At 38.4% G+C, this 27,031-nt stretch overlaps 2 long non-coding RNA genes across 5 annotated transcripts in view; one reads left to right on the forward strand and one right to left on the reverse strand.

Annotated features, from left to right (window-relative positions):
• LOC105858225 (uncharacterized) overlaps nucleotides 1-15,261 on the forward strand; it is an 88,181-nt gene extending 72,920 nt beyond the window's left edge. For 2 of the 4 annotated variants that reach the window (XR_001148036.3, XR_001148035.3), the window contains exons 2-3: nucleotides 1,369-10,011; nucleotides 14,373-15,261. This is a non-coding gene — a long non-coding RNA (uncharacterized LOC105858225). The remainder of the gene's footprint in view (nucleotides 1-1,368; nucleotides 10,012-14,372) is intronic. The other 2 variants (XR_012914916.1, XR_012914915.1) reach the window with 2 other exon arrangements.
• LOC142864364 (uncharacterized) lies at nucleotides 12,086-14,435 on the reverse strand. Its single transcript, XR_012914917.1, has 3 exons — nucleotides 14,193-14,435; nucleotides 13,403-13,498; nucleotides 12,086-12,717 (listed from the first exon to the last, which is right to left on the reverse strand). It is a non-coding gene; the product is annotated as an uncharacterized LOC142864364 (long non-coding RNA).
• Nucleotides 15,262-27,031: the final 11,770 nt, after the last annotated feature.

Raw genomic sequence — 27,031 nt, forward strand, 5'->3', positions numbered from 1 at the left:
AGAGGGTTAAGAGGTATTTGGTTGTATGTAGAGAAATTGCATCATGTTAAATGAAAAGCATGACTTTTGTGGTCATTATTCATGGTATCAACTTATTAACTGGAAAAGATACCTGCCAATTATGGCAAGGTGTATGAGGGCAGATTCGGCCCACTGCCTGTATTTATAAATAAAGTTTTATTGGAACACAGCCATACACATTCATTTGTCTGCTGTCTATGGCAGCTCATGCTCCAGAATGGCAAAGCTGAGTAATTGTGGCAGAGACCATAAGCCCTGCAAAGCCTAACATATCTAACATTTCCCAGTGTTCTATTCCCTATAATGGTGCTGATTTATAGTTGGCCACAGAGAAATATCAGCAAGATTTGGAAGGTTAATAAAGCAAGGGTGTGTGCTCTGAAGGACAGTATGGGGCTGCGTGTGCCGTCTCCTATCTGCTGGCTCACCTCCTGGATAGGTGGCAGCTGTGCCTCCTCCAGCTCCTTGGGGTGGGATCCTTTGGCTTCTTCTTCAAGCCCAGGGCAAGGTGGATGTGTAGGTCTATGAAGCAGGGGCTAGCTGGTTCTGTAAGTCCCCCTTCTTGGAGGCGGTGAGATACAGAGACAGGCCTAGGTTCAGTCTGTGCTCAGAAGTCCTGGCCAGTCCTTGCTCTTTCACGTTTTTCCTCCAAATTTCCTTCCCAACTCCTAGAAGAGATTTTAGGCCCCACCTACTGACTGAGAGGCAGTAGCCTTATTCACCATCAACCCAAATTGCATTCGGTCCTTATACATTTTGTTCCCAGGGTCTCTGCTCTCCTGCATGGACAGAACTCCCTCATTTGGTGACCCATCCCACCATTCTTTGTGCAATATCTATACATGTTCAGCTATAAAATGCTTTGTGAACCAACTTCACCATCCTGTGGATTTCCCTCATTAATGAGTCAAATATATCTTTGACATGTTTATTACACAATATACATATATCAGGGTCATGATTGCAGTGATTTATGAAAATTACCCTCCAACATGTCTAGGTCCTTTTCTCATGCTGGTGTTCACATTGTCTATTCACAGACATGCACATAAACTTTTTACTGCCTTTTAACAAACTAGGAAGGCTTTTTTTTCTTTCTTTGTCTGGCTGAATTGTGGATAAAAATAGCTATGAAGCAGGCAAGTTCATTTCCCGAAAACCTACCCATCTGTCAGGAATGCTAAATAACTCCCTGAGTTCTCTTTTTAGTTCTCCTTTAATACAGATACAGGCCTGGTGCATGTTAAATGTTTTACTGAATGACTTGTTTAATTTTCCTCAAGAAGTCCTCAAGAAAGATTAACAATTGCATGGCCAAGAGGATTTTTTTGTTTGTTTGTTTTTTAGTGCATCTTGCCTGGTGTTCTGAAAAGTCCAAAAGTATTGAGGAGGAGAGCGGACAGTCCTGACCACAGTGGGATTCCATAAGCAACCAGGAACCATGGAATAAAAACACTCGCAGTGAGTAAGCTTTGGAGATCCCACTCTGGGTGGCACAAATTATCCCATCTATTTTAAGTATGATGCAGTCAACACCTGCTTGATTGTTCAAATTTACTTTTCCATATGTCCCATTTCTCTGTTGCTGTATAACAAACCCCCAGAATTTAGTCGCTTGGCTTAGATTCTTCTGTTTACTATGTTGCTCTTCTCTCTCTTGGTGCCACCAGGCTGACTAGGGGACATTCATCTGGCAGCAGGGCTGGGCTGGAGGGATCAGAGACCTTCACCCATTTTTCTGGCGAGCCTTGGCAGGGATGCCCAAAAAGCTGGAGCCAGCTGCATCCTCCTACTTGGTTCTTCCCATGTTGCCTCCAGCAGGGAGGTCAGATTTCTGACACGGAGCTCAGAATTCCAGAACACAGTGTTGGAAGTCGGCAGTGACATCATTTTGCTTCTGCCAACCTGAGTCAGGGTGGGGAAGCTGACCCCACATCGCCTTGGGGGGCGGGGCAAAGGGCGTGCAGCATCGTGAACCCACCACTTCACCTTCTCTAGTTCTAGGGCCGTGGCATTATTAAGGTCGTAGTTAGGAAAACCTTTGGCTGCAAAACAGTGCATGGGGCAAGCAAAGGGACTTTTCTCTGTGGAGTCTACAATTCCTGAATGGCTACTGCTTTCATGTATCTTAACTAATACTACTTTTTATGATCCTTGTGATTTTAGAGTGTTTAAAGGATATGTAAAATTTCAAATACCAAATAAGTAAGCAGGCATTATTTCTGGGTCAGTGCTTCCTCTTTCCAAAGATGATTATTTTAATTGATCTCTAAGAATCTTGCACCAGTGGAATTATTACATTTCTAAGGCTGTCCAACACAAAAGCGAAAGCAACACAGGTGCATATTGATATGCATGTTTGTAATACAAATGACATTTATTAAACACCCAAATAATTTGGGACATCATGAAATAGATAATATTATCTGCATATTAAAAATGAGGAAATAAGATATAAAAATATTAAGAAATCCATCCAAGTTTAAAAATACAAAAAAGAGTAAAATTAGAATTTGAATCCATGTTACAGGGTGCCAAATATCCAGCATTTTATCCCTAAGCTGTGTAGTTAATTTTTAAAGTGCATAGTTTAGAATTAAAATAATATAGCTGTTAAAATGGCAGCAAAAAATATGACCATAGGCCTGTGTTTATGCTTCCAACAAAAGACTTGACATATTGATGTACCAATTCCATGGGGAAAAAAAAATAAGATAATTTGCAAGGTAATTAGTAGACAAATTCATTAATACATACCTTAGATGCCCAAATTATATAAAAGTATTAAAACTGTCAGGTATACATTGTCTGTTTTAGACATGTGGATACCTTAAGTACACGTATCCTAAGATCTTTCTAGATATTAATTGAAACCTCATGGGATTGAGTCAACCGAGTGGAAGATGCCTAACCTGATACAGCCGACTCATTAATTCCTCTGTCACTGTCTCTACGGCTCTCACAGCAGTTAGGGTACTTTTAGAACTGAAGCTACAGGCTGTCTTCCCTGTGCTGAGACCCTGCAGTGACTGCACATCAACTTGGATCAAAACCAGGCACGATTAGAATTGTCTGCACCTGCACAGCTCCCACCCTCAGTTCCAGCCTTACCTCACCTTGTTTCTCCCTCTTTAGGGCAGACACTTCCTCTCCCTGCTCCCTCTGCCTGGAGAGTTTCTCCCCTAGAAGTCTCTGTGGCTAACTTCCCACCTCAGATCTTTGCTCTAACATCCCATCTCAGATGCAGCCCACCTGGACTAACTGAAATGTGACAATATTCCCAATCTCTGCCTAAACCCCTGGACCCCATCCCATTGCCCACAGCTTTCCTGGTTTCCTCCCCTTCTCCTTCTTTTCCTCTTATTATAGCATTTTTACCCCTTATTGTTTCTTTTCTATCTTCTCCATTAGAATATAAGCTCTAGCTGGTGCAAGTTTTTCTTTTGTTCTTTGGTGTACCCCAAGTGTTAGAATAGTGCTCAGTAATAGTAGGCAGTCAAGAATTATTTGTTAAATAAATGAAATAAATTTGTAAGTAGTCATGCTCTATGATACCTGGACATTTAAAGATGAGCCAGCCTAACCAGAGAAATACATTATGGTTCGAATTGTAGTTTTGTTCCAGTTTAATGTGTATGTGTGTTTTAATATAAAATAAGTGAAATTGTTTCTATGGATTCTGAATCTCCAACATTTGTGAGTTTTCCACAGTGAAATCAAAGCTGATGCTTAATGTATGGAAAGCAAAGCCTGTAAGCACCTAAACCTAATGTGTTAGTGCACGTTGGAAAAAAAATGGTACTTTTTACTCTAGAAAACAATGGCAAATTTTATAGCGCATTGTTTCTGAATTTTGAAATAAAAGCAGATTCGTTCATGTTTCTATAATAATTTGAATAACTGAACAAGTGTCTCATAATACATCAATTATTATGCCTGACAGCACTGGAAGATACTCAACGTGGACCATCTGGTTTAGGACTGTGGACCGCGGTATATAACTCTCTCCTTTGTATGCAGGATTCAAAAAGCCAGCAGTCCTGCCCAGGTGTCCAGAGCATCTACTAAGATTGCTAGTCTTGCTCACAGAGAGACTGCCTGTGGACTCCCTCTGGCTCTCAGAAAGGCCTGCTGTTTTAATTTAGAGGGTTTAGCCTCTATGTCTCACAGCTTGGGTGATATTTTTGGTCAAAGCAAATTTGTCTACGTCGTTTTACTTCCTCCACATCTTTGGTAGTTTCCACATATTTTGATTTCTGTCCTATTCCTTCTAAAATCATGGTCCTCCATAATCTCTGAACTTTCTACAGATCATATTTACATTACAGTGTAAAATCACATAATTTGTTTCACTTTTTATTTGTAAATTTTTATTTTTAATGGGAATTTACTGCTGAGCAAAAACGCCAGGTAGATATTAAAACATTCTTATAGTTATATTTAAGGGAATAAAGGAATAAGTGAAACATTTGTGTATGCATGTGTGTGGATATGTTTGAGTATGTGTGCATGTGTGCTTGTATGTATATGTGCATGTGTGTATGTACACATGTGTATGTTCACATGTGTGCATTTGTGGGTATATGTCAATCATGCATCACCTTTCTTCTGGCAGTAATAACAGTAGTAATTTCCCATAAATTACAGTAATTTTTTTTTCTTCTGGTATCTCTCAATTTTACCAGTTGGAGAATAATTTATTTCAGGGCCATCTAACCTGATGTGGGTTAAGTCTTCAAGAAAATATGTTTAATCCAAGATGAGAAAGGAGAATGAATTACTTCCTGTTATAGGATAAACTCACCATGGTCGACTAAGCTAAAATTAAAGAACTCAGAGAATGGAGTGCCTAAGGAAAGAATTGATCCTTGATATTCATTGTACGTATAATTTAATCACTCCCATTCGTATTCCGTTAATACAAATTTTATTACAACTTTCAAACATACTCAGAGAATAGGAAGAGTCAGTGAAAAAGAAGAAAGTATGTATCAAGTATCAATTCAAGTTGCTTCTGAGATAATGAAAAAAAGTAAAATTCACCTTAAATCCCTAAAGTAGTGAAGTGTCTTCTTGCCTCATTGTTCTTTCCTTTGCATCTCAAACCTGAATTCTATGAGAGGCTTACATTTTGTCCCCTTCCAAATAATCCTAGTGAGAGGGAAAATCAGGCAGACTGTTAGCAGGTGATTATATTCAGCTGAGTTCTAAATATTGTAAATGTTTTCTTCTATATTTCACATTTTCCATTCTACTGCTAATAAAATGATAGGGGTCACAAAAATGCCAACTCAAACAGAAAAACTGTCCTCTAACTTTACATTGATAATTCAAAGAATCCAAAGGATTGTATATTGCTTTATCTATTTGGACTGTGTAAGTGTAAAAAAGTTTATTTTCTTGGAAGTTGTCCAATTTTCCATTAGTCTTCTCTCTTTCTCAGCTCTGACCCACTGGCCTTGTGGGTTGCCAGTGGCTCATAATACAACATGCATTTGGCCTTTAAATCTGTCTAAAAAAACCCAGAGTCCCTGAGCTTGCAGAATGGATGGGAAGCACAATTTCATTATATGGAAGTACTGCAAAAGCACCAAAGAAATAAACCAGGAGTATTTTAAATAACCAGGTATTTTCCCAGAGCAATCTCTGGCCCTTTCAATACCAGGCCCCAGAAGAAGGAGCACGTAAATACCATTTCAAGGTAAGTACCAGAGCCTTATTGGTGTGCACAGAGAACTGCAGAAATTTCTATAGCAGAAAGTATCTTGCAGAAGTCCAATGAAAATTCTAACAACCCGAAATCATCATCTGATTTTATTGTCACAACTTTGAGAACCTTAGAATTTTTTTATAGTCAATGATATAAATGTTTGTGGGTATAAACACATAAACATATAAATAACTTTATATATGCATACGTGTATGTGTTTATGCATACGTGTATGTGTTTATATATGCATGTGGCAAAAGGAGATCAATATATTATATATCTAAACCTACTTGTTCTCTTTGGAGAACCTCAGTGGTAAACAGCAAAGTAGTGAAGCTTTCATGATCAGGGGTCCTGTGGCTCCATGGGGAGCCGGCCAATTTGACAGTTGATGAAGCATGGCGGCCGTGCACAGGGGGAGAGGATTACCTGCAAAATTAGAGCCCTAAGTGGGAAGAACTGGCTGTCAATGCTGCAGCAACTTATGTCCTCATTAAGTGCTCGTGAGGTTTTTCACATCTCCGTTCATTTCCTGCTTAATATGCGATTTGGACATTTTGAGGAAGAAATCTAATTTCAAAATTGTCTAAATATGTTTAATGACAACTATCATGCTGCTTGAAAGCACATCACTCTGAGTGACATGTATTGTGTGCACTACTCACTGGTAAACCCAGAAATCTTTTTTTCTGTGAGAATTTGTTTTCAGCAGAAAATATTATACTGTTTTTGAATAACTAGTAGTTATATGCTATGCAAACTGTATGCTACATAAACTATATATTGTATAAATTAACTGTCACACAAATTCGGTGCTGCACATTTAGGGCAAATTAATATGACTAACTAAATTTTTCTATTTGCCTTGTGGAATAAAAACTCAAACATATAGAAACATTTCTCCCTAGGTTTTCCCTCTCTGCATAAATTTGTAAAGTTATTTTCTTTATTCTAGCGCCCTTCAGGTTCATATGTTTCAACACCAGACACAGTGCTTATCAGACTGAGGGAGGTTCCACTGAAACGCCACTGGGATGTGCTTGTAGCTCTGGTGGGTGGATGAGAAGGAACTGCACATGGGGATCTCTGGCCCCACTCACTCTTAGTAAGTGATTTACTCTTCGGACAGTCAGAGAAATTCACCCATCGAAATCCAATGAGAAAAACCTACGGTGGTGGTAACCAAATGCTGAATTGGAAATCATGGCTCAAATTCCCACTGTAAGTTACCAGCAAAGAAAAGTAAGTTACATGTTGTTCCATTTATATATATTTATATATTTTTCTACCTCTATCAGTCAACAAACATTTATTACCACTCTGTGAAAGGCCCTGTATTTGTAGGAGATACAGAGAAGCATAGAAAAAGCCCTTGTTATCATGGAATTTGTGAACTAGGTAAGAAGATACAGCGGCAGCCCCAGGCCCATGTCAAGGTCTGTAAACGTCCCTTCTGGTGACCTACAGCCCCGCACACACGTGGAGTATTTACAGTGTAGTAACGAGCTAGGGTAAAGCTGTATGTAACTTGTAAATAGCAAATAAATGATGTAATTAGTGTTATGTTATCGCAGAGCTGTGAGTAACAACCAAATTAGTGGATGTACAAGGTCAGACGTGAGCTAGGCTCTGTGGAATGTGTGGGGCCGATTTAAAGGTAAAGGCCCCTCAAATGTCCTCTGACGTCACTGTGCTGGCTCTGTCAACACTGTTCACCGCAGGTGTATATGTTTCTAGAGCAGCCTTTTGGGTATTATTCCAGAATGGCTTTTTTTCAGGAAGGTGAACTGAAATAACAATGGTTGCTTTTCAGTTTTATGCAATGTATCATTTTTCATACGATGATTCTTTGTGTTCTTCCTACACAACGTGGCTATTCACCAAAGGAAGGTGGGCTGAGCAGAGGCAGCCCACAGGGCCCAGTTCATGAAGCTTGGCAAGGATAGGAAAGTGAATTTCAATGTTTAGTAGCTAGAAACTTGTCCGCCAAATTTCCCAAACTCCCTAAAAGGAGCTGTTGTAGGGACCACACAGCTGCCTTCCAAGGCTCGTGAGTGAGGGTCCAGTGCTCAGAGTCTGTAGGGACCCATCTGTAGCACACGCTTCTCGCCTTCCCCTGGGCTGTCCTCTGCTCCACCTGGACTCTGCTTTTCTTCCAACACTTCCAAAGCAGTCCAGCCTTGGAGCCTATGCACCACAGTCACCTCTGCCTAGGAGGCTTTCCTCAAGGCATCCTCAGTTCTCATTACCGTCTTCCTTCAGCTTGGCTAAAACATCACCTCCCCAGAGACAACTTGTTTTACCATCATTTCAAAAACAGCGAAGGGCACATCTGCCTTTTGTCCACCACTTTTCCTCCATGACACATGTTGAATCCTGACTTGTATTTTTATCTTGTTTCTGTATTTACTCTTCTTCCCACTACCATCACCTACCACCCCCAACATACACACACAACATGAAGCCTTTGAGGTCAGAGATTCTGTTTTCCATTGCCTTTTGCTCAACACCTAAAATATTGCCTGGCACTCACTGAGCTCTTGAAAATATCTGTTGAACAAATGAACCACAGACCAGTAGGAATCACAAAACAAGTGCACTGTGTGGGTGTAATATTTCCAAAGCATTTCAATACTCCACATCAGAAACTAGAAAATTAGACAAATGATGCTAGTGCCACTTGCAGGTATCTCATGGTGAGATACTTACTTGAAATCTGTGAAAGGCACAGCAGATTCAACCCTTTTAGTACTTTGCAGGACTGTGGTTGGTTTATTGTGCTGTGTGTGTTGTTCTCAGTGATGCTGCACTGCATACAAGCATGCATCTAAAGTAACCCTAGTGCATATATACAGAGGGCTTTTTGTTGCTGTTGTTGACTATGTGGAGATGACTTTAAAATTGGATCCATCTATTATTTATATCAAAAAACAGTTGTTCTTCTCTCTAATGCCTTCCTGGCTTTTCAGGACCACTTAGATTTCTGAGATTTCCCTCAGGAAATCTAAGTCTCCCTGGAGATTTCTAAGTCTCCCTGCATGCTTTGCCATTTTGGGTCCATTCTTCCTGTTGCTTTGACTATCAGTGGTTATTCTTCCAATGAAAGATCATTTGGTAGACATTTCTGTGAAATGTTTTTCATCATACTGTAAATAGTCACATCTGGCTTTTTGTCTCCTGACTGCTACTCTTTTTTTTTTCTCCTGTTCTTTTTTTTAATGTAAACAATAACATCTATATATTTACTAGATAATAACATGCGGGCATCATTGTTTACATTAAAATAAAATCAAATGTCTACATGGAATGCCAGGGATTCCTTAAAGTAAAATTATATTATTGTATTCATATATTCATCCGTTTGCTCAACAAACATTGACAATGTCTCTGGCATGAGTCATGCACTATGGTCAGTGCTGATGCCTGAGCATGGGTAAGATGCAATAACCACTGCGAAGCAAACCTCTGTCTGAGTGTGAGTGGAACTATGTTGTTCTAATTTTCCTCTTTATTGCAATGTCCCAAGCAGAACAGTCCTGGAGACAAAGTAGTCCTTAAATCAGCCTTCTATTGCCCTCTTGAGAGCCCCTCAAGCCAGAAGACAATCCTCTCATGCAGCCACATTATGACTTTAGATTTGTGTCTCTTTTTAGCCCCTGCTCAGTATTGTCCCATGCAGGCTTTCAAAGTTACACAAACACTCCTTTCAGCCATCTGCTAAGGTTATAAGGCAATGTAACAATTCGTTCATGTAGTAACTATCAAAGATGGTTGTGTTACAGATGTAACTATTAATACTATTAAGAATTCCCTGTGGTGCTCTGCACTGTCCCCACTAATACTCTTCTAGTGATGGAAATTTGAGGGCTTCTGGAAGACTTTCAATAAAATAATTTCAGATGAGGGGAGTCCTGTCTTGAGCACAGTTTATCCCTCAGCCCCATAGTGGTAATCTGTCTTTGTGAACCAAGTAAGTTCGTTCTCATTGAAAATCTGAAGTCAAATGGGTAGTATTTTGTTCCTAATAGTTGTTCCAAAAGACATTGTCTATCAATAGCCTCACCTATCTCATCTATAATGATGTTTCCTCCTCTCTTTAGAGCATCATATAATGTCTTTCTTCAGTTTCAAAGAGACAGAAAGATTACTGAGATTGCCTTCAAGTCCAATAGCAATAAACATCAACAACAACAACAAAAAACAAGAATATATAAGTGTGGCTTCCCTGCTCATGCAAAACCCATAGAATAAAGAAGAAATTAAAGCTTTCAAAAAGAAAGGTAAGTGAGTAACTAACTCACTCCCCAGGTCTGTGCACAGCTGGTCTCTTATCATATGTGTGGTGCTCAGACAAGTGCCGGTGAATTCTGAAATACTAGAAAGCCTCACTGTCCTTCATCCTCCACACCTCCTCTAAATGAAATCTAAAATTCATTCCTTCATCCCAATCATTCACTTCCTGTAAAAAATCCACATGCACCCAGAAAGCATGAAACGTGGATGTCAGGTGGCCTTCATACTTCAGTGTGAATTAAAGAGTTGATTAAAATTTTAACAAAAAAAAAAGACTAATTGAGGGGCCACTGGCCATTTCACAGAAGGATACCCCTGGTAATAAAGAAGCTGAGGATATAACGATAAAGGAATTTCAAGACAAAACACACAGAAAAGTTGCTGCAGACCTATCTAGCTCATTTGAACAACATCTCAAAGATCATATTAAATGGCGAGTAGAACGAATTTAACTACTCACTCAAATGGAAGTTAGCATGGCCCACATTCACATGCTTACACTGCGTTTTCAAAATGATAAAAATATCCCCTATTGTCAAGATATTATTGCTTAAGATCAGAATGGGCAAATGCCCATCAGTCAACTGAAGCACGGTAGCCAAGTGATGATTAGGACCCTAATCCGAACAAGATACATTTTAGCATACATTATTCAGCTACAATGAGTTTTAATACTTATGCATTCTGACTATGATCTGATAAAAGTTTAATGATACATTAGAGTAGATGCTTTAGATTTATTCCTACAGATACCAAAGCAAGCCATGGTTGAAAGAGCATACCCATTACCTTTTTGGGACTTAGAAAGTTTTCCATTACTTATGTTATTATGTCTGTGTTTCTGTAGTTATCAGAGAAGAGTAGTTTCCATCAGAATTGGTTATTTTTATTTTTTGTTGGCTTTAAGAATATTTTACTAATTCACATAGGGATGCGGATAGATATATCGTATAATCTGAACTGTGATTTTTCATGAACTGTTATCATAGAGTCTGACTGCTCATGCTGCAGCTCCATTTCCCACACCATGGCTTAAGTGAATGTAAAACAAACACTTTACGCTCAGCAATTTTCTCTCACAAATCGGTCCAAAGCTATCTCATCAGGAGATATATTGTATTATAGGCTTTAATGTAGACTTCATTCTCCCTCACACACAATCAAGGTAGCTTAGGGAATATTATTTTATCAGGTAAGCTTAGAAGCACTTGGAAACTTGCTCATATTATGCACATATTTGAAATCAACTTGTCAAATCTAAAAGAAAAAGAAAATCTGATGTTTATTTCCTATGAGTAGTCATTTTTAAAAAATTAGTAAGATAGACATTTTTTGGCCTGGATTAGCAATATATTTATCATGGATTTCTATTTCTCTTTGTACTAAATATTTTTAGCACACTTATCTCTAAAATATAATGTAATTTTTAATATTCTGGGAATGAAAGGCACAAATAATGTATATCATATAACATCTCTGTATCTCTGCCAAATTCCTATGATTTGTGTTTGTTCAATGCTGTTTGCTATTTTCTATTTTATAATATTGTTATTTTTATTTTTATTATTATTATTTTTTTTTGAGACAGAGTCTCCCTCTGTCGCCCAGGCTAGAGTGAGTGCCGTGGCGTCAGCCTCGCTCACAGCAACCTCAATCTCCTGGGCTCAGCGATCCTCCTGCCTCAGCCTCCCAAGTAGCTGGGACTACAGGCATGCGCCACCATGCCTGGCTACTTTTTTGTATATATATATTTTAGTTGGTCAATTAATTTCTTTCTATTTTTTGGTAGAGACGGGGTCTCGCTCAGGCTGGTTTTGAACTCCTGACCTTGAGCAATCCGCCCGCCTCGGCCTCCCAAAGTGCTAGGATTATAGGCGTGAGCCACCGCGCCTGGCAATATTGTTATTTTTACATGCATATTTTACATGTATATTTTTATAATATTTCATGAGAGAAGGATCAATGTTTTATTCATCTGGGATCTTTCTATCACAAACAGCATAGCATATAGTCAATAAATACTAAATATATAAATAAATTTATTAAAAATGTTTTTCTGAATAAATACTATGTGCTATGTTCTGAATGAATTAAAAAATACAATATTAAAATTGGAAACTTAATTATGACATTTGTTCACTATCTTGCTTTTGAGTCCATGAACAGAGAATTCATCAGAAGAAGTATATTACAGCAGGTCCTAAGACTCTGACTTGGAGAGTTTCCTCCTCTGAGAACTTTTCTCCCTGAAAATCCACAGCATCCTCCACGAGAGTTACTTAGAGGCCCAATCCAAGTGCTCAGAGGTAGATGTGATTATCTCTCTTAAATGCAGCATGACAGCCATTTTACGTTCCCCTGATGTTTTTGTGAAATTAATTCAAATGGTCTATGAACATATAAGCAAAGCCCAAAGTGGAGGGAGAGAGAGAGAGAAACTTCAATTTATGAAGGAAAATCATGCAAGAGAAAATAGTAAATAGTTTAGGAATATTTAACAACATGTATTCACCTATCTCTTAGAAATCAAACTTGAAAAGGAGAGAAGAAAAACTCTTACATTTTTTAGTTCCAGTGTTTTGGGGAAGGAAATTAACATAATGTTTTGAGATACCTTCATCTCATCAGAAAGACATTCAGGAGAAAAAATGTAGCTTGAATTATTTCTTCTTGTTCATGGATGAAGTCTTTGGCTAAAGGGAAGCAAGAAACAGTGTATCTGATTTTTATTTACACCTCTAACATATCCCTAAGACAACACTGGTGGTGGAGTTGTGAGGTTGAGAAGTGGCTGTGGTGGCGATGCTGAGGGCAGGAATATAGAAAAGCAGGAGGAGGGGGAGGAAGAGAAATAGTTAATATTTAATGAGCACATATTTTCTGAGAGTCATTGCCATGATCATTTGGTCCTCCCTGCAATCCTGGGAGATAGGCACTTACTTTTATTACTCTCCATTAACAAGGAAGTCTTGGGGAGCGTTGAGTAACTTATCCTGGGTCACTTAGCTTGCACTCCTGGTTCTCTAACCTAAACTACAGGCTCCAAATAGCCTTCTGCATTTTTCAGCCTCTCTCATTTTCCCAGCTGGCTTTTATATTTGAAAAGATATGACAAAATGATTTTCATTGAAGTAAATGCCTCTCAACTGCGCTGTCTTCCCTAGGGTGACTTTTAGCACAAAGAAATAAAATTCTAATGATCACATATGTGTCAAGCCTTTAGGAAGATAATCTGTTCAGAGGTACTTCCCAAGAATCAGTAGCTTCACGTTCTAGAAGCAGCTGCCTAATTTTAACGATTCATTGGCTCTTAGACTTTGTAGGCAGAGAATGCTAAACACAGAAACAAACAAAAAATAAACAAACAAACAAACTTACTGGCTTATGATTTCCTAGTCTCCAGTTTCTACTAATTCCTCCTCCAAACACATTTCTCTTCACATGTGAGCCTTTTATTTGATGATGGTGAGGGCGCTGTTGAAGTGAAAGAATTATAGCAGGTAAATCTATCGCATCACTTTCATGGTCCAAGTCAATGCAATTTTCTTCTGGTAAGTTAAAATATTAAATGTAACTACATTTAATTTTTAGTTCTCTTTCATTCCCTACTGCATCATCTTTTATTCAGTTTTTTTTTTTTTACCAGACAAAATAAAATTTACTAGTGAACATAATCTATTAATTCTGTTGGTGATGAAACCATTTAATTTCAAGTGATAAGACAAAATATTAGTCACTGCAATATTTCATACCCTGTAGAATGTTGGGTGAATATTTACATTTATGAATGGTCTTTAGGAAAGTGAACTTAGGGAAATAATAAGCTGCAATTTCATGGTTATTAGAGCTCAATTATTTTCTTCCTTTTTTGGACAGATCTTTTGGTAAAAAGATCAACTAGCCTAACTAAAAAGCTCCATAAATTATATTTTTGGGAGGGAGTGTTTTAAATATGATGAAGACTTCTACCGATTTTTCCTCCTTTACTTTTTGGGGTGAGTGGGGCTGGGGCATACCAACATTCAAAAGTATAATCAACATAACAGCTTTAGTCTCCAATTTATCTTTTGGTTCTAGGATATAAGAAATACAATTTTTTTTTTAAAAAACCCAGACTTATAACTTTCACATAGTAATAATAAACCGTTCAAGTAAGAGTACTGAATACCTTGCCTTGTTCTGTGGCAGCCTGGTATGGATCATTCTCAAATGCAGATGAGGACTCAGTTGGTCTTATTATCCAAAAGAGTGTCCCACTTTAGGAACTTTCCATTCCCATGTGTGCTTTTCTGCTGAGTCAGTGTGAGACCTTAAATAAACCCTTTTATTTTTTTTTTGTACTGTTCAGGTTTCTTCATCTGCAAACACTGAGTACCTGCGTTCCCTCAAAGTAATTCTGAATGAATGTTACTTACTGGAGCCAATGATGTTAGGAGGAATCCTTGTGTTGTAAGTGGTTAAATATTATTTTTGCAGGTTGGTATAACATTGATATTATAATAACCTTAAGAGAAATGAGGAATGGGAAAATGTGGTTCTTTTCATTATTGAGAAGGGGGCTTAGAAGAAGGACACTTTGAGTTGTTTTTCTACATTACTTCTATTCACCTGACAAATGTGAAATCTCCATGGCATCATTCCTGTTCCCAAGGCGAGTTCTAGCTTTAGTTGCATTCTCTTGCCAAAGTAGAACTTGCATCACGGACTTAGGCAAGTGTGGAGCACTTTTCAGAGTAGCACTTAACCTCAGGCGCCTGGAAATGTTGAAACTTGTTTACAGAACTCTAGACTTGTCTCTGGTTTATTAACTCAAGTTATTCCTTAGACCTATAATTAACATCTCACCCACCTGATATTTTCCTCTTGATACAAAGGAATGATTATAGAGCATTATGTGCAACATTATCCCTTTAAATTGGTTCTAAACAAGGATTTAAAAGAAGGTAGAGTTATTTTCATATACATAGGTGATCACACCCATTGTGTGATAAAACTATAGATAATTGTTCGTGATGTGTTTTCATTTCTGTGACTTTTTTCTTTATTATTAGAGAGGTGACATCATTGAGTCTCAAGGGATTTACAGTACTTCTTACTATATAGATAGGTGGATACCTTCTTTCTCAAATAATTCTGGGATCTTTTTACTCTATTAAAATAATTTTTAGATATATTTCTCAAATTCCATGAAAATCTCTTTATTAATTTTGATTGAAACTTCATTAACAATATATCTATGCATTTATTGGTCTTTATTCTTCAGTAAATTTTATATTTGTATTCATAAAGATCTTGAATGTGTTATTTTAAAAAACTTATTCCTAGCTGCTTTAGAGTTTTGGGTAGCTATTGTGGAAGGTTTCCTTGTTTTATTACTTTATTATTATTATATTATATAATTGTTTTATTGGTATGTAGATTTTATATATTAATCTGGCAGCACAAAACTTTTTGAATTTTTCTTTTGTTTTAATTGCTTATTTATATACTCTTAAAAGTTCTATGAAGATAATCATATGAATCTGTAATAATAATTTTTCTTCCTCTGTTAGTTTCTTAGGCTGGTGTGACAAAATGCCACAACTGAGTGGTTTAAAAACAAGACATGTTTATTCTCTCATAGTTCAGGAGGCCAGAGGTCTGACACAGAAGTTCTGGCAAGGTCTAGCTTCTGGTGGTTGCCAGCAATCGTTGGCATTCCTTGGATTTGGCAGCAACATCTTCAACCTCTGCCTCTATCTTCACATGGCCATCTTCCCTCTGTGTGTCTGTGTCCAAATTTCCCTCCTCCTATAAGGATGCTATGGATACCAAACATTAGATTAGGGTCAGCTCTAATGTGTTATGAGCTCATGATTACATCTGCAAGGACCCTGTTTCCAAATAAGGTCATGTTCACAGATTTCAGGTGGACATGAATTTTGGGGGACAAGGGAACACTATTCAACCCAGTAAACCCCAAAACCTGGCTCCCCCAAATTCATGTCCTCCCACATGCAAATACATTTTTACTCCATCCCAATAACTTGAAATTGAGAACATAACCTAAATATTATCCAAAAAGTTTTAACTCTCATCACTTCAATTATCGAAATCAGGTATGAGTGAGACTCTTGATGTGATCCACACTGGGACAGAATTCTTCTGTATCTACAGGGCTGTGAAACTGCACAAAAAGTTATTGGCTTCCAAAATGCAGTGGTGGAATATCTGAGGTTGTCTTTATTTTACCTTCTTTGAAGAATATATTTGTTGGATGTAGAATTGTGGGTTGGTAGGTTCTTTTCTTTCAGCTCTTGTTTCACTGTCTTTTGACATCCAAAATTTTTGACAAGAAATCAGAATACATGTGAATCACTGTTTGCATATGGATAATATGTCATTTTTCTCTGGCTTGTGAACACATTTTTTTCCTTTGGTTTTAAGAATTTTGACTATTGCATGCTTATTCATTTTAATCATACATGCCAAAACTTGAAATTTACTAAGTTTCAATAACCTATAAAGTTATGTCTTTCACCAAATTAAAAACTTTTCAGCCTATATATATATATATTTTTTTTTTTTTTTGATAATTCTGTATGTCCTCTTTTCTTTCTCCTCTGCTGTGAAACTCCAATTACATGTATGTTGGAACTTCAGACATTATCTCACAGGCTTGTGAAGACTTTTCACTTTGTTTCTCAATCTATTATCTGTTTTCTTCAGAGTCTTCTGACTGAAAGAGTATTATTGATCTTTCTCCAAGTTTGTTGTCCCCATCATTTGTCAGTTTCATTCTGCTGTTAAGCTCAATCAGTGCATGTTTATTGCATATATTGTACTTTTCCATTCTTGAATTTCCATTTGAAGTTTTTTCTAGTTTCTATTTTTCTGATAAATGAGACTCCCTGCATTTTTATGTATTGAGATCCTATTTCCCTTTATACCACTGAGTGTAGTTAAAATAACATCCTTATGTGCTTATGTCAACACATGTTCATTTTGGTGTTGGTTTCACTGATTTTCTTTTCTCTTGAAAATGGGCTGAATTTCCCTTTTTCTTCACCTATTGACTGAACTTGTATTGTTTCCTGACTATTCATTCTGAAGATGCAGAGACTCTGAATTCTGTTATATTCCTAAATAGAGTGTTGATTTTCTGAATCATAGCAGGCAATCATCTTGGACTCCTAAATATTGTCTTTCACGTACAGCTCAAAATCCATTTCAGAATGCTTTGAGTCTGCCTTGCGTATGCATGGTCCAAGGTCATTTAGTTAATTGACCGAAATTTTATGTAGGATCTGAGCTCCCCCTCTCTGGCTGTCTCCTTTTTGGAATAGCTCTCTCACTTTCTGGTGGCAATGATTATTCCAAACTCTGCTCTCTGGTTCTTTAGGCCAGAAAAAGTATGAGTTTTCTATCAACATTTTACCTGTTAGTACTGACTGCAGCCTGCTCTCAAGCTAAAATCATTAAAAAAACAGGAAAATTGCCCATGCCATTCTTTCTTCCAAATTGTTTCTCTTCTATTATCTTCCAGCTTTGGTTCATTCTCTGCTACCTCCAGGCAGTTGTTTTACAAATTTATCCAAGTGTAAATTTGCTATTTTCAGAAAAATTGGTCTGGCAGGAACATCTCTGGCCATGGCTGAAGTGGAATACATAAAAGTGCTTTTGTATTTTCTTTGGCTAGAGACACTAATGTCTCATCTTCCCCGAGTATATTTTCTCTCCATTTATTAGATTGGGATTTTCACAATCCAATGATAATATTAATTTGGACTACATATCTGTGTGAAGGTCAGACTAGGATTTAATTTGTCTTAAAAAGTACCCCCAACTCAAGAGTGCCATTCAGATGTTCCCTTGCAGTATTTTTTATCCCTATTATGGGACATTTCTCTGGTGCTCTTAAGTCCTCAAATTTTGCAAGCATCAATTTGAAGTTTAAATGTAAGTTTAGGACATTAGTCTCTTCTTGTTGGGAAAATATGATTGAGGAATTAATGAAATGTGGCTCATGTGATCATTATTTTATTGTATAATCCAATATTACTATATTAAAGACAGAAACAGGAGTTTGTAGGGTTTTGCTCTGAAGGAATGTGTGGACTCAATGGTTCACTTATTAGAGGCTGCTATCATGGGAGAGCTCTCAAATCTCTGGTAGGGATGTTTTCCAGGAAGGCTTCCCGGTATCTCAAAATATGTGAGCTTCTCTGTCTTGAAAGACAAGACAAGGCAAATATGGCCCACAGAATGGGAGCTGGAGACAATGAGTGCCCTTTGCCCAGAGATGCGCCCCGGTGATTATAAACAACCTGTTTATTAGAGATGGGCTTCCTGCTCTCTCCTGTCTGTCTACCTTTAAGTCCATAAATAAATATAGACTCTAAATATAGAGTCATTATACTTCTTTTGTTTTACTTTTGTTAATTGACAACTACCTCTTAGAACTTATAAGTTAGCCCCTGAAAGACTTTGTGCCTGTTTATTCACCTAGATAGATTAGATGCCCCTTGAGATGACTTTTGACTGGAACCCACTACCTGTATCCCCTAGCAACTGCATTCCCTGATATGCAAATATGTTACCCTGACAACTGGTAATTGATGTCTGTGATTATAAAAACCTGTATGAATCTAACCATATTGCTGGTGTTTATGGAGATATGCCAGTCTCCTAGGTACCGCTGATGTGTTAAATCTGATCTCTCTCTCTCTCTCTCTCTCTCTCTCTATCTATCTATATCTATATCTATATCTATATCTATATATATATATATAAACTATACCTTAGTCTCTGTGTATTCTTTTTTTCTCTCTATTTCCTATCAATTTCCTTATCCTCTGTGGCGACCCTTATCTTAGCGACTTGGCTCTGTGGGGAGAAACAGCTGATCTTCTCATGGGCCTGCCTCAACTCTCACCCCGCATCTTCTCTCCTCTCTTCTATGGGTGTTAAAACGCCACCAACTATACATTCTTCTGCATTTCATACTAAGGAAATTTCCTTACACTTAGTAGGTATGCAGAGTTTTTAAAGGACTGAAAGAAACAGAAAAGTGTTAAACTAGTTATCAAGGTAACTATCTTACATAAGACACTTCCTAACCCTATCCCTAACCCTAAACCTAGCTTTTAAGTTTCAAAGCAGGAAGATAGCCCTACTAATGAAGCCAATCAGAAAGTGATCCGATGACTCTAATTTTCTGAGTGGAGAGCAACAGCTTCTGGACTAGTTAGACAGACAAGCTCCGATCCCAAAGAGTTTATGGTCCTTGCAAAAAATAATGGAGGACTGTACCATGGCAGAATCACACTATTTTGTACACAATCAACTCTCTGAGATAAAAGAATAAACCAGATGGCAACCAAATGTGTATTATAACTCGTTTATGAGACAGTGATAATATTAATATTACTTGTTGCATATGTTGATGCTTTAAAAATGAAATATAATTTTTACATAATATTAAAATAATTTTTGAAATATTAATTGACGTAAAATTTGTTTGCAAAATGAAAATCTCCATAAGAAAGCATTGTAACAATAGGAAGAAAATTATTTTAAGACAATGACTCATGCAAAACTATTATGTGCTATATGCCAAAATGCTGAAAGCATGCCAGGAAAATATTTTTAGTTTTGAACATTATCTTTATTACTGGAAATATCTACCAATCCTTCAAACTAGTCAATGCTAACTCTCTTTCGTGATTTATGTTTGTCTAATAATATTACATATTTATTTGATTATAGTTCATAACATTAAGAACAAAGATTTTGCTTCTAGCTTTTATTTAAGACAGGTATCCAGAAATAATACTATATATATACTCTTAATTGGAGAACTCCCTTAAACTATTTTAAACTCTATGAGAATTCAGACAATCAGGAGATGTATTTATCGTTAAGATTATTTTCAAATCCAAAGCTTTATTAATAAAAAAAGGAAATGAGCAAATTGCCTTTTCAAGTCTCTTGCTGCCCATTGCTAGTTGTTTAACTTTGGACTTGTTATTTAAGATTTACATTTCCTAATTAGTAAAACAGGAATTCTATTAACTTCTTCAAAAGTTTGTTGTGAGGAAAAACTGACATACCTGTGAAAATGCTGGGTATGCTATTTGGACCATGGTAGTAAATGTTCCAGAGTGAATGTCAGTTTTGTTTTTATTTAGTCTTCTTCCCTATATTCACAGTTTGTGTTATAATTTTAAATGCATTGTATTTTCCAGAGTAAACTATGCTATTTTATTATACAAACTATGCTATTTGACTATACATTTGGTTTCACTTTAAAGGGATCTGAACCACAAGATTGTTTGAACAACATAGTCTATTCCAATCCATCAAAATAAAAGAGCACCAAATTATGAATTTGAAATCTCATAGCGAAATGCACTAGCAAGGAATTCAAACATATAAAGAGAACTCTATTGCAAGAAATAACAAATCCGAATCATTTTGGTTTAAGTGATTTCTGGAAATAGAAGAGAATAGGCCACACTTATTTGCCTAGTATTCCTCGGGGATTAATTACATCTTTCCAGTGAAACCAGGAGTGGCTTGCTGTGCCTGCTATCAATAGAATAATGGGAATGACTGCCAAGAACGCAGCTTTCCCAAGTTCACGATCAGAGCCTGCTTCTTTAGTACATTTCCAGAAAGGCGTGCCATGCTGCTTAGCCACAGTAAGGGCTTCACGCTTTAAGGTGTATTGTTTCCTTTGATTCCGATAAATACCAAATGAGAAAATTATTTATCAGTCTGAAAAGATACAGCCATGGGATGTCAGGGGAAATGACAGAGTAAGGACCTCTCAAATTCCTGCACTCTATGAAAGTGATGAGAACACTGGCAAAAATGAGCAGCATTTATTTTTTTCAGAACTTGGGAAGTTAACCAAAGGCTTGCAACAACCCAGACAGTATTTATTCAAGAAAAATAATCTCACTCTTGGTAAGAACAGCAAGTTTTATAGAGTTTTAATACGCCCTTTTGCCCTCCCCACTCCCCCACCCCAGCTTTGTGATAGCCCTAAAAATAGCACACAGGCTTAGAAAAACCAGCAGCCTGGCAGCCACTGGGGGACAAAACAAGGTTAGTGTTTCTTCAAAGCCCCATTTCCATAGAATCATCATTATTTTAATTGTCTGGTGGTTCCCGGAAGACTCCACTCACAAGGCTTGTCTTTATTTGACTTGACTCAGAGCTCACTCAGAGCAACGGTCTTTCTGCAGGGCATTTGTTGAAAACAGATGAGAATGTAGAAAGTCACATGTATGCATAGAGAGCTATGCATATTCTCAGAAAAGACCTGAGAAAGCTGGAAGCTCTTACCTCTGGCTGACCTCGAGGCTCTGCTCAAGCAGAAAGTGAGGGAAAAGGCTGAATAACCAAGTACCTGGCTGAGTCTGGAAGGCATGCTTGAACACAAATGCAGAACCCATCAGCAAAGGCTGAAAGACTTATTGCTTTACGCATTTAAGGAAATCTCTCTTGAATCATTAGCTGACCGCTAAGCTAACCAAGCAGAGATTTCTGTTCCACACGTGTCAAAGAACAGAGACTTTACAGAATTGGTTCAGAAAATTCATTAACCGCCAATAGCAACAAGAGCAAGCAGCAACAACAACAAACACTGGGAAAGGAGGAACATCTGATTTCCAGGTACTGACACATGATATTATTTAAAATTTCCATTTTCAACAAAAATTTGCCTGACATGCAAAGAAACAGGAAGGTATGACCTATGTGCAATTCCTGCAGAAGCGTAGATATCATACTTAGTGGATCGCTATTTTAAATGTACTTGGTTGAACAGTAGCCCTTCCAAACCCATGCCCACCCAGAAACACAGAATAGGAGCTCATTTAAAAATCAGGTCTTTGGCCAGGTGCATGGCTCACACTTGTAGTCCCAGTACTTTGGGAGGCCAAGGCTGGAGAATTGCTTGAGGCCAGAGTTTGAGGCCAGCCAGTTCAATATAGCAAGACCCCGTCTCTACAAAAAAAAAAAAAAAAAAAAAAAAGTTAGCTTGGCATGACTGTGTGCACCTATAGTCCCAGCCATGCTGGAGACTGAGGCAGGAGGATCACTTAAGCCCAGGAATGTAAGGTTGCAGTGAGCTGTGACTGCTACTGCACTGTAGCCTGGGTGACAGAGCCAGAACTTCTTTCTAAAAAAATAATTTAAAAAGGTCTTTGACTATATAATTTGTTAAGATGAGGTCATCCTGGATTAGAGTGGGTCCTAATCCAATATGACTAGTGTCTCTATGAGAAAAGGGAAATTTGGACACAGATCCACATTTGGGAGAACACAATAGGAAGATAAGAATAAAGGTGGAGTGATGCACTTGTGAGCCAATGAATGCCAAGGATTGCCAAAATTTGGTTCTTTGATAAGATCAGTAAAATTGACAAATGTATAGCTAGATTGATGGCAATAGAATGAAAGTTTGTGTACCCTCATAATTTATATGTTTAAATCCTAACTCCCAAGGTGGTGGTATTAGGAGATGGAGGATTTGGGAGGTAATTATGTTGTGAGGGTGGGACCCTCATGAATGGGATTATTGCCCTTATAAAGGGACCCCAAAATCCTCTTGCCTTCTTCCCATCATGTGAGGATACAATGAGAAGACAGCAGTAGACAACCCAGAGGAGGGTCAGCACCAGAATCCAACCCATCCAGCACCGCGACCTTGGACTTAAAGCCTCTAGAACTGTGAGAAATAAATGTTTGTTGTTTATAAGCCACCTGAACTGACTAAGAAATTGGCCAAGGAAGAAAAAGGACTCAAATTACTGTTATACAGAGTGAGATAGAAGATATTACCACAGACCTTCCAGAAATAAAACGATTTATAAGGAAAATCTACTACCAAGTGCATGCCAAGAAAGTGGATAACCTGGGTGACACAGACAAACTCTTTGGAAGACACACAATATCAAAGCTTACAAAAAAAATGCAGAATAGACCTGTCTCAATAAAAAGACTGAATTCGTGATTTTAAAACTTTCCAAAAAGAAAATGCTATATAGATATATATATGAGATCAATGCTTTCATTGGTGAATTGTACCAAACATTTACAGAAGAACTAACCACATACGTTCATGTACTCTTCAAAGAAGTTAAGTGAAGAGGAGGCACTTTCCAACTTATTCATTCTGAGGCCAATATTTCCCAATCCCAAAACTAGGCAAAATGTTATAAGAAAAGAACTACAGATCTACACCCCTTATTAATATAAATGGAAAAATTCTCAACAAAATACAAGCAAACTGAATCCAGCAACATATAAAATCGATTTGTATACCATGACCAGGTAAGATTTATTCCAGGAATGCAAGGCTGGTTCATCATATGAATATCCATCAGTGTAATATGTAAGGACTTTATTCAAGGTTGCATAATAAATCAGACAGTAACTGACCCAAGATTCTCATTTTTAAATTATTTCAAAACACACAGAAGGGAAGACCCACACAAAGAAAAGTGTCCATGTTAAACATTTAATGAGAACATTTTTTTCCTACTTGCTTAAAAAATCAAGCTGATATGTAGTGAATGAAATGTTCCTTCCACTTTATTTTTAAAAGCATCCTTTTTTGAATGGTTTGAAGAACCTTCAGTTAACTACCAACTCTGCCTTGTGAAACAGAATGTTCATATCATCCTGTTACTCCTTAAAAAGGCATTTTTGGCTCCTACTAGTTCACAGATTAAAATAGGTTAACATGCAGGACGTTAATCTCTGTTTATAGAAAATACCAAGACAGATGGAGAAGTCATTATGAATAAAAATAGATCCGGTCCTCAAACAGATTCCTTAACAGAGGCACTTAAAAGTCAACAAGGAAACCGAAGACATTGGGTGAAACCTAGCCCCTGCCTTTGACACACTGTCCTGAAGTGACAAGTAGGATATTGACGGGGGACTCTGTGCAAATCTGGAGCCATATCTAAGCTGGACTTCCAGTAATTTCTATCATCGGTAGCCTTTTCTGTGCCACCTAGATTTACTTGGCTGTGCCCCTGGAATTTCTGACTGGAACTGAATGAACACAGCGTTTGTTTGAATACTGCTGATCCCTGCCTGAAATGGGATCCCCTGACATCACCCGGGGTGTTGAGCCATGTGAAGCCTCCGCAACCGAACTCCACCCTTGAGTCAGCGCTTGGTAATCCCTGGAGACTAACAGTCACCCACGTGTCCTGCATGACTCACCCGGCTGCTATCTGGAGACAGTTGCTGGGTCAGATGCCCTATTAAGTGTTTACACTTTATGGTTACTTTGCCCTACTACTCTGGAGTTATTTTTATTTGGACTTAAAAAACAAATGAGAACAAACAAAATGAGAGGAAGAATTTGCTTTTTCTCCTGAGAATTAGGATCTTTGGAGAATCACATGTAGCTTCCCTAGGAGAATCTGGGCACTTGTGTTTACCAGGAACATGAAAACCCAGGAAATAGGGACAGAAATCATAAAAGTGAAGGAACAAGGACTAAACTCCAGGCTAGCCAGGATGGTGTGCAGGGCGTTAATATGATAGTAAAACCATGTGTATGTGTGCCAATCTGGAATAAAATGGTGTTTTAAGGATGCTGAATGCTTTTATTCAAGCTTTTTGTTTTCTGAAAAGACTGTTTCAAATTAAGCATTTGAAGTTTTCAATTATTAAAACTTGTGTGTGACAAATAAAGAAAGTATCACTACAAAAATATGGTAACAGACTTCCCATTGTTTAGCTCTGCATTATGGTAACACTATATTTTATCTGGGCGTTACGTGTTGGTAAGATAGGGCAGTTAAAGAAAAATGTCAGAGTGAACAATATCATCTTATTTGAGAGCCTGAGTATGTCCACACGTGGTTTCAGGGAGAAAAATCGAGAACAAGTTGCAAGTGAGAAGATAGACCGGAAAGGGTGACTCAGTTGCTGTGCAGCGACCCAGATATCAGCAAGGCTTACGGATATACTGGGTCCTGACACGAGGGAGCTCTCCAAACCGAGTCTATTCTCAGAGTCACATAGACTTCAATTTACTTCGTGGGTTGGAGTTCAAAGCTGCCAAAGCTCATTGGCAAAACAAGTGGATGTGAGGGATAATATCCTGGGAGCCAGAGACAGATGAGAGGGTGGAGAGGTGTGGCTGGAGATGGGAGTGTTGGCACAGCTCAGGGACCGCCCTGGGGAAGCGCTCTGCACTGCAAATAGCACCGAGGGAGGCACATCTAGGAGCTCGAGTCACGCCAGGTCTCTGAGCCTCAGATCAGAGAGAAGACGCAATGTGTGACCTGCATGCAGCCCTGTGGACCTCTGAGGCAGGCGGTGTGACTGGGCTCTCAGAGGTGACCTGGGGAGAGGGGCCACACTGAGCCCCATGCGCCTCTGACCCCTCGTGTGCAGTTATTTCATATTCCTTCCAAAGAATAGTTCTTTCTGAGAAATTTGAAAAAAGAAAAGGAAAACCAAAATGATTGGAACAAGCCGGTGCAGCAACTAGCCTCGATCCTTTTATTTCGTGCCTTCATTGCAGAATCTGCTCATCAGACATGTGTCTGTGGCACAGGAGGGAGATTGATTCGTAGGAAAATTAAGATTAGTTGTATCGTCACTGCCAGGTACAGGCTACAGTGACTTTCTCTACATACTCCCATCTAGCATATACCTTTAGTTCATGGATTAAAAAGCAGTTATTGATCAATTTGCTGATGCTATAAACAGCTGTATAACATAGATTACAGGTGTGCTGGCATTTCTGTTACCTGATCTCTCATATGCCCAGGTTAATTCTTCCCCCTCTCTTGTGTGATTTGTGGCTAGTGAAGCTGATTTCTGTGGGTTGTATTGCTCCGCTCTGTGCCTTCCAGCTCCTGTGGAGGTCGGCCATGGAGGCAGGTGGGAAGAGAAAGAAAGGTGGGGGTATTTGTCCCCCCTCCCCAACCCTTGTGGCACCTAGTCTTAGCAGTGGTTATGTCCCCCTGGAGATGCAGTTTTGTTTGGGAGGCCCTGCTTAGGTGGCTCCAGAGTGTTCTGGTGATAGACTGTCCTGTCCCTTTTGGGCCTGGGGGTGCCAATGGCTTTCCTCAGTTGCCAGCCCCTGGTCACCTCCCCATCTGTCGGAGAAGAAACTGTGGCTCCACTCGGATCCCTTCCGTGCTGGGCCACCCACCCCCAGCTGCTGTCCAAGGTGCCTGTGTTGGCTTTGCCACCTTCCTCTATAGAGAATTATCGCAGCCAACAGGAGATTGTGCCATCTTGCCATCAGGGTCAGCTGGTGGCCAGCAACCCTCTTTTGCTAGGTGAGTCCTATGCCGAACTCTCTTTCATAAAGAGAGTGTCACCTGAATCCTGAATCCATCTGTTTATCTCTTGTTACATGCCCGGCTGGAGAATCAGGAAGTACCTTCTATGGTATACAGATTACAAACATCCACCTTCTCACCAAAGGTATTTTTCAAATGCAAGTAGTGGTCTACTACTTTTGGTTAGGAAAAAAACAAAAAACAAAACTTTGTTTTAAGTCTCTTAAAATATATTCTTCTCAATGGACAAGACAGAAAAGCAGGGAGACTGTAGATTAATCTGTAGAAAAAGATACATTAAATAAAGACATTATCAATTTTTAGATCAAAAGTTTACTGTTCAGAGTGCCCTAGAGAGGCATAGTCGAAGGAAGGCAGTGTTTGTGACACTTCCCAGTTGACAGGCACACGATATTAACATTTCACCAGGGGGTTAGTTAATTGGCCAGGGGAGGAAAGGAAGCTGAGATCCCCACGTCTTTCTCAATTTCCCCAGTTCAGTAGTAGTGAGAAGTCTTTGGCACCGGTGGTTCACATAGGGCTTTGCTCATTTCATAACCTTTTCAGATAGTTTATCTCATTTGATCCTCAGATCCATCTGTAGGTAGAGCCTACATCCATGACAAATATAGCTTCCTAAGTCCATCTTAGAAAAAACTGCAGGAACTTCACAGTGTAGTTCCACACACGCTGGGAA

The sequence above is a fragment of the Microcebus murinus genome, chromosome 25, assembly GCF_040939455.1.
Source record: "Microcebus murinus isolate Inina chromosome 25, M.murinus_Inina_mat1.0, whole genome shotgun sequence".
NCBI classification, from domain to species: domain Eukaryota; kingdom Metazoa; phylum Chordata; class Mammalia; order Primates; family Cheirogaleidae; genus Microcebus; species Microcebus murinus.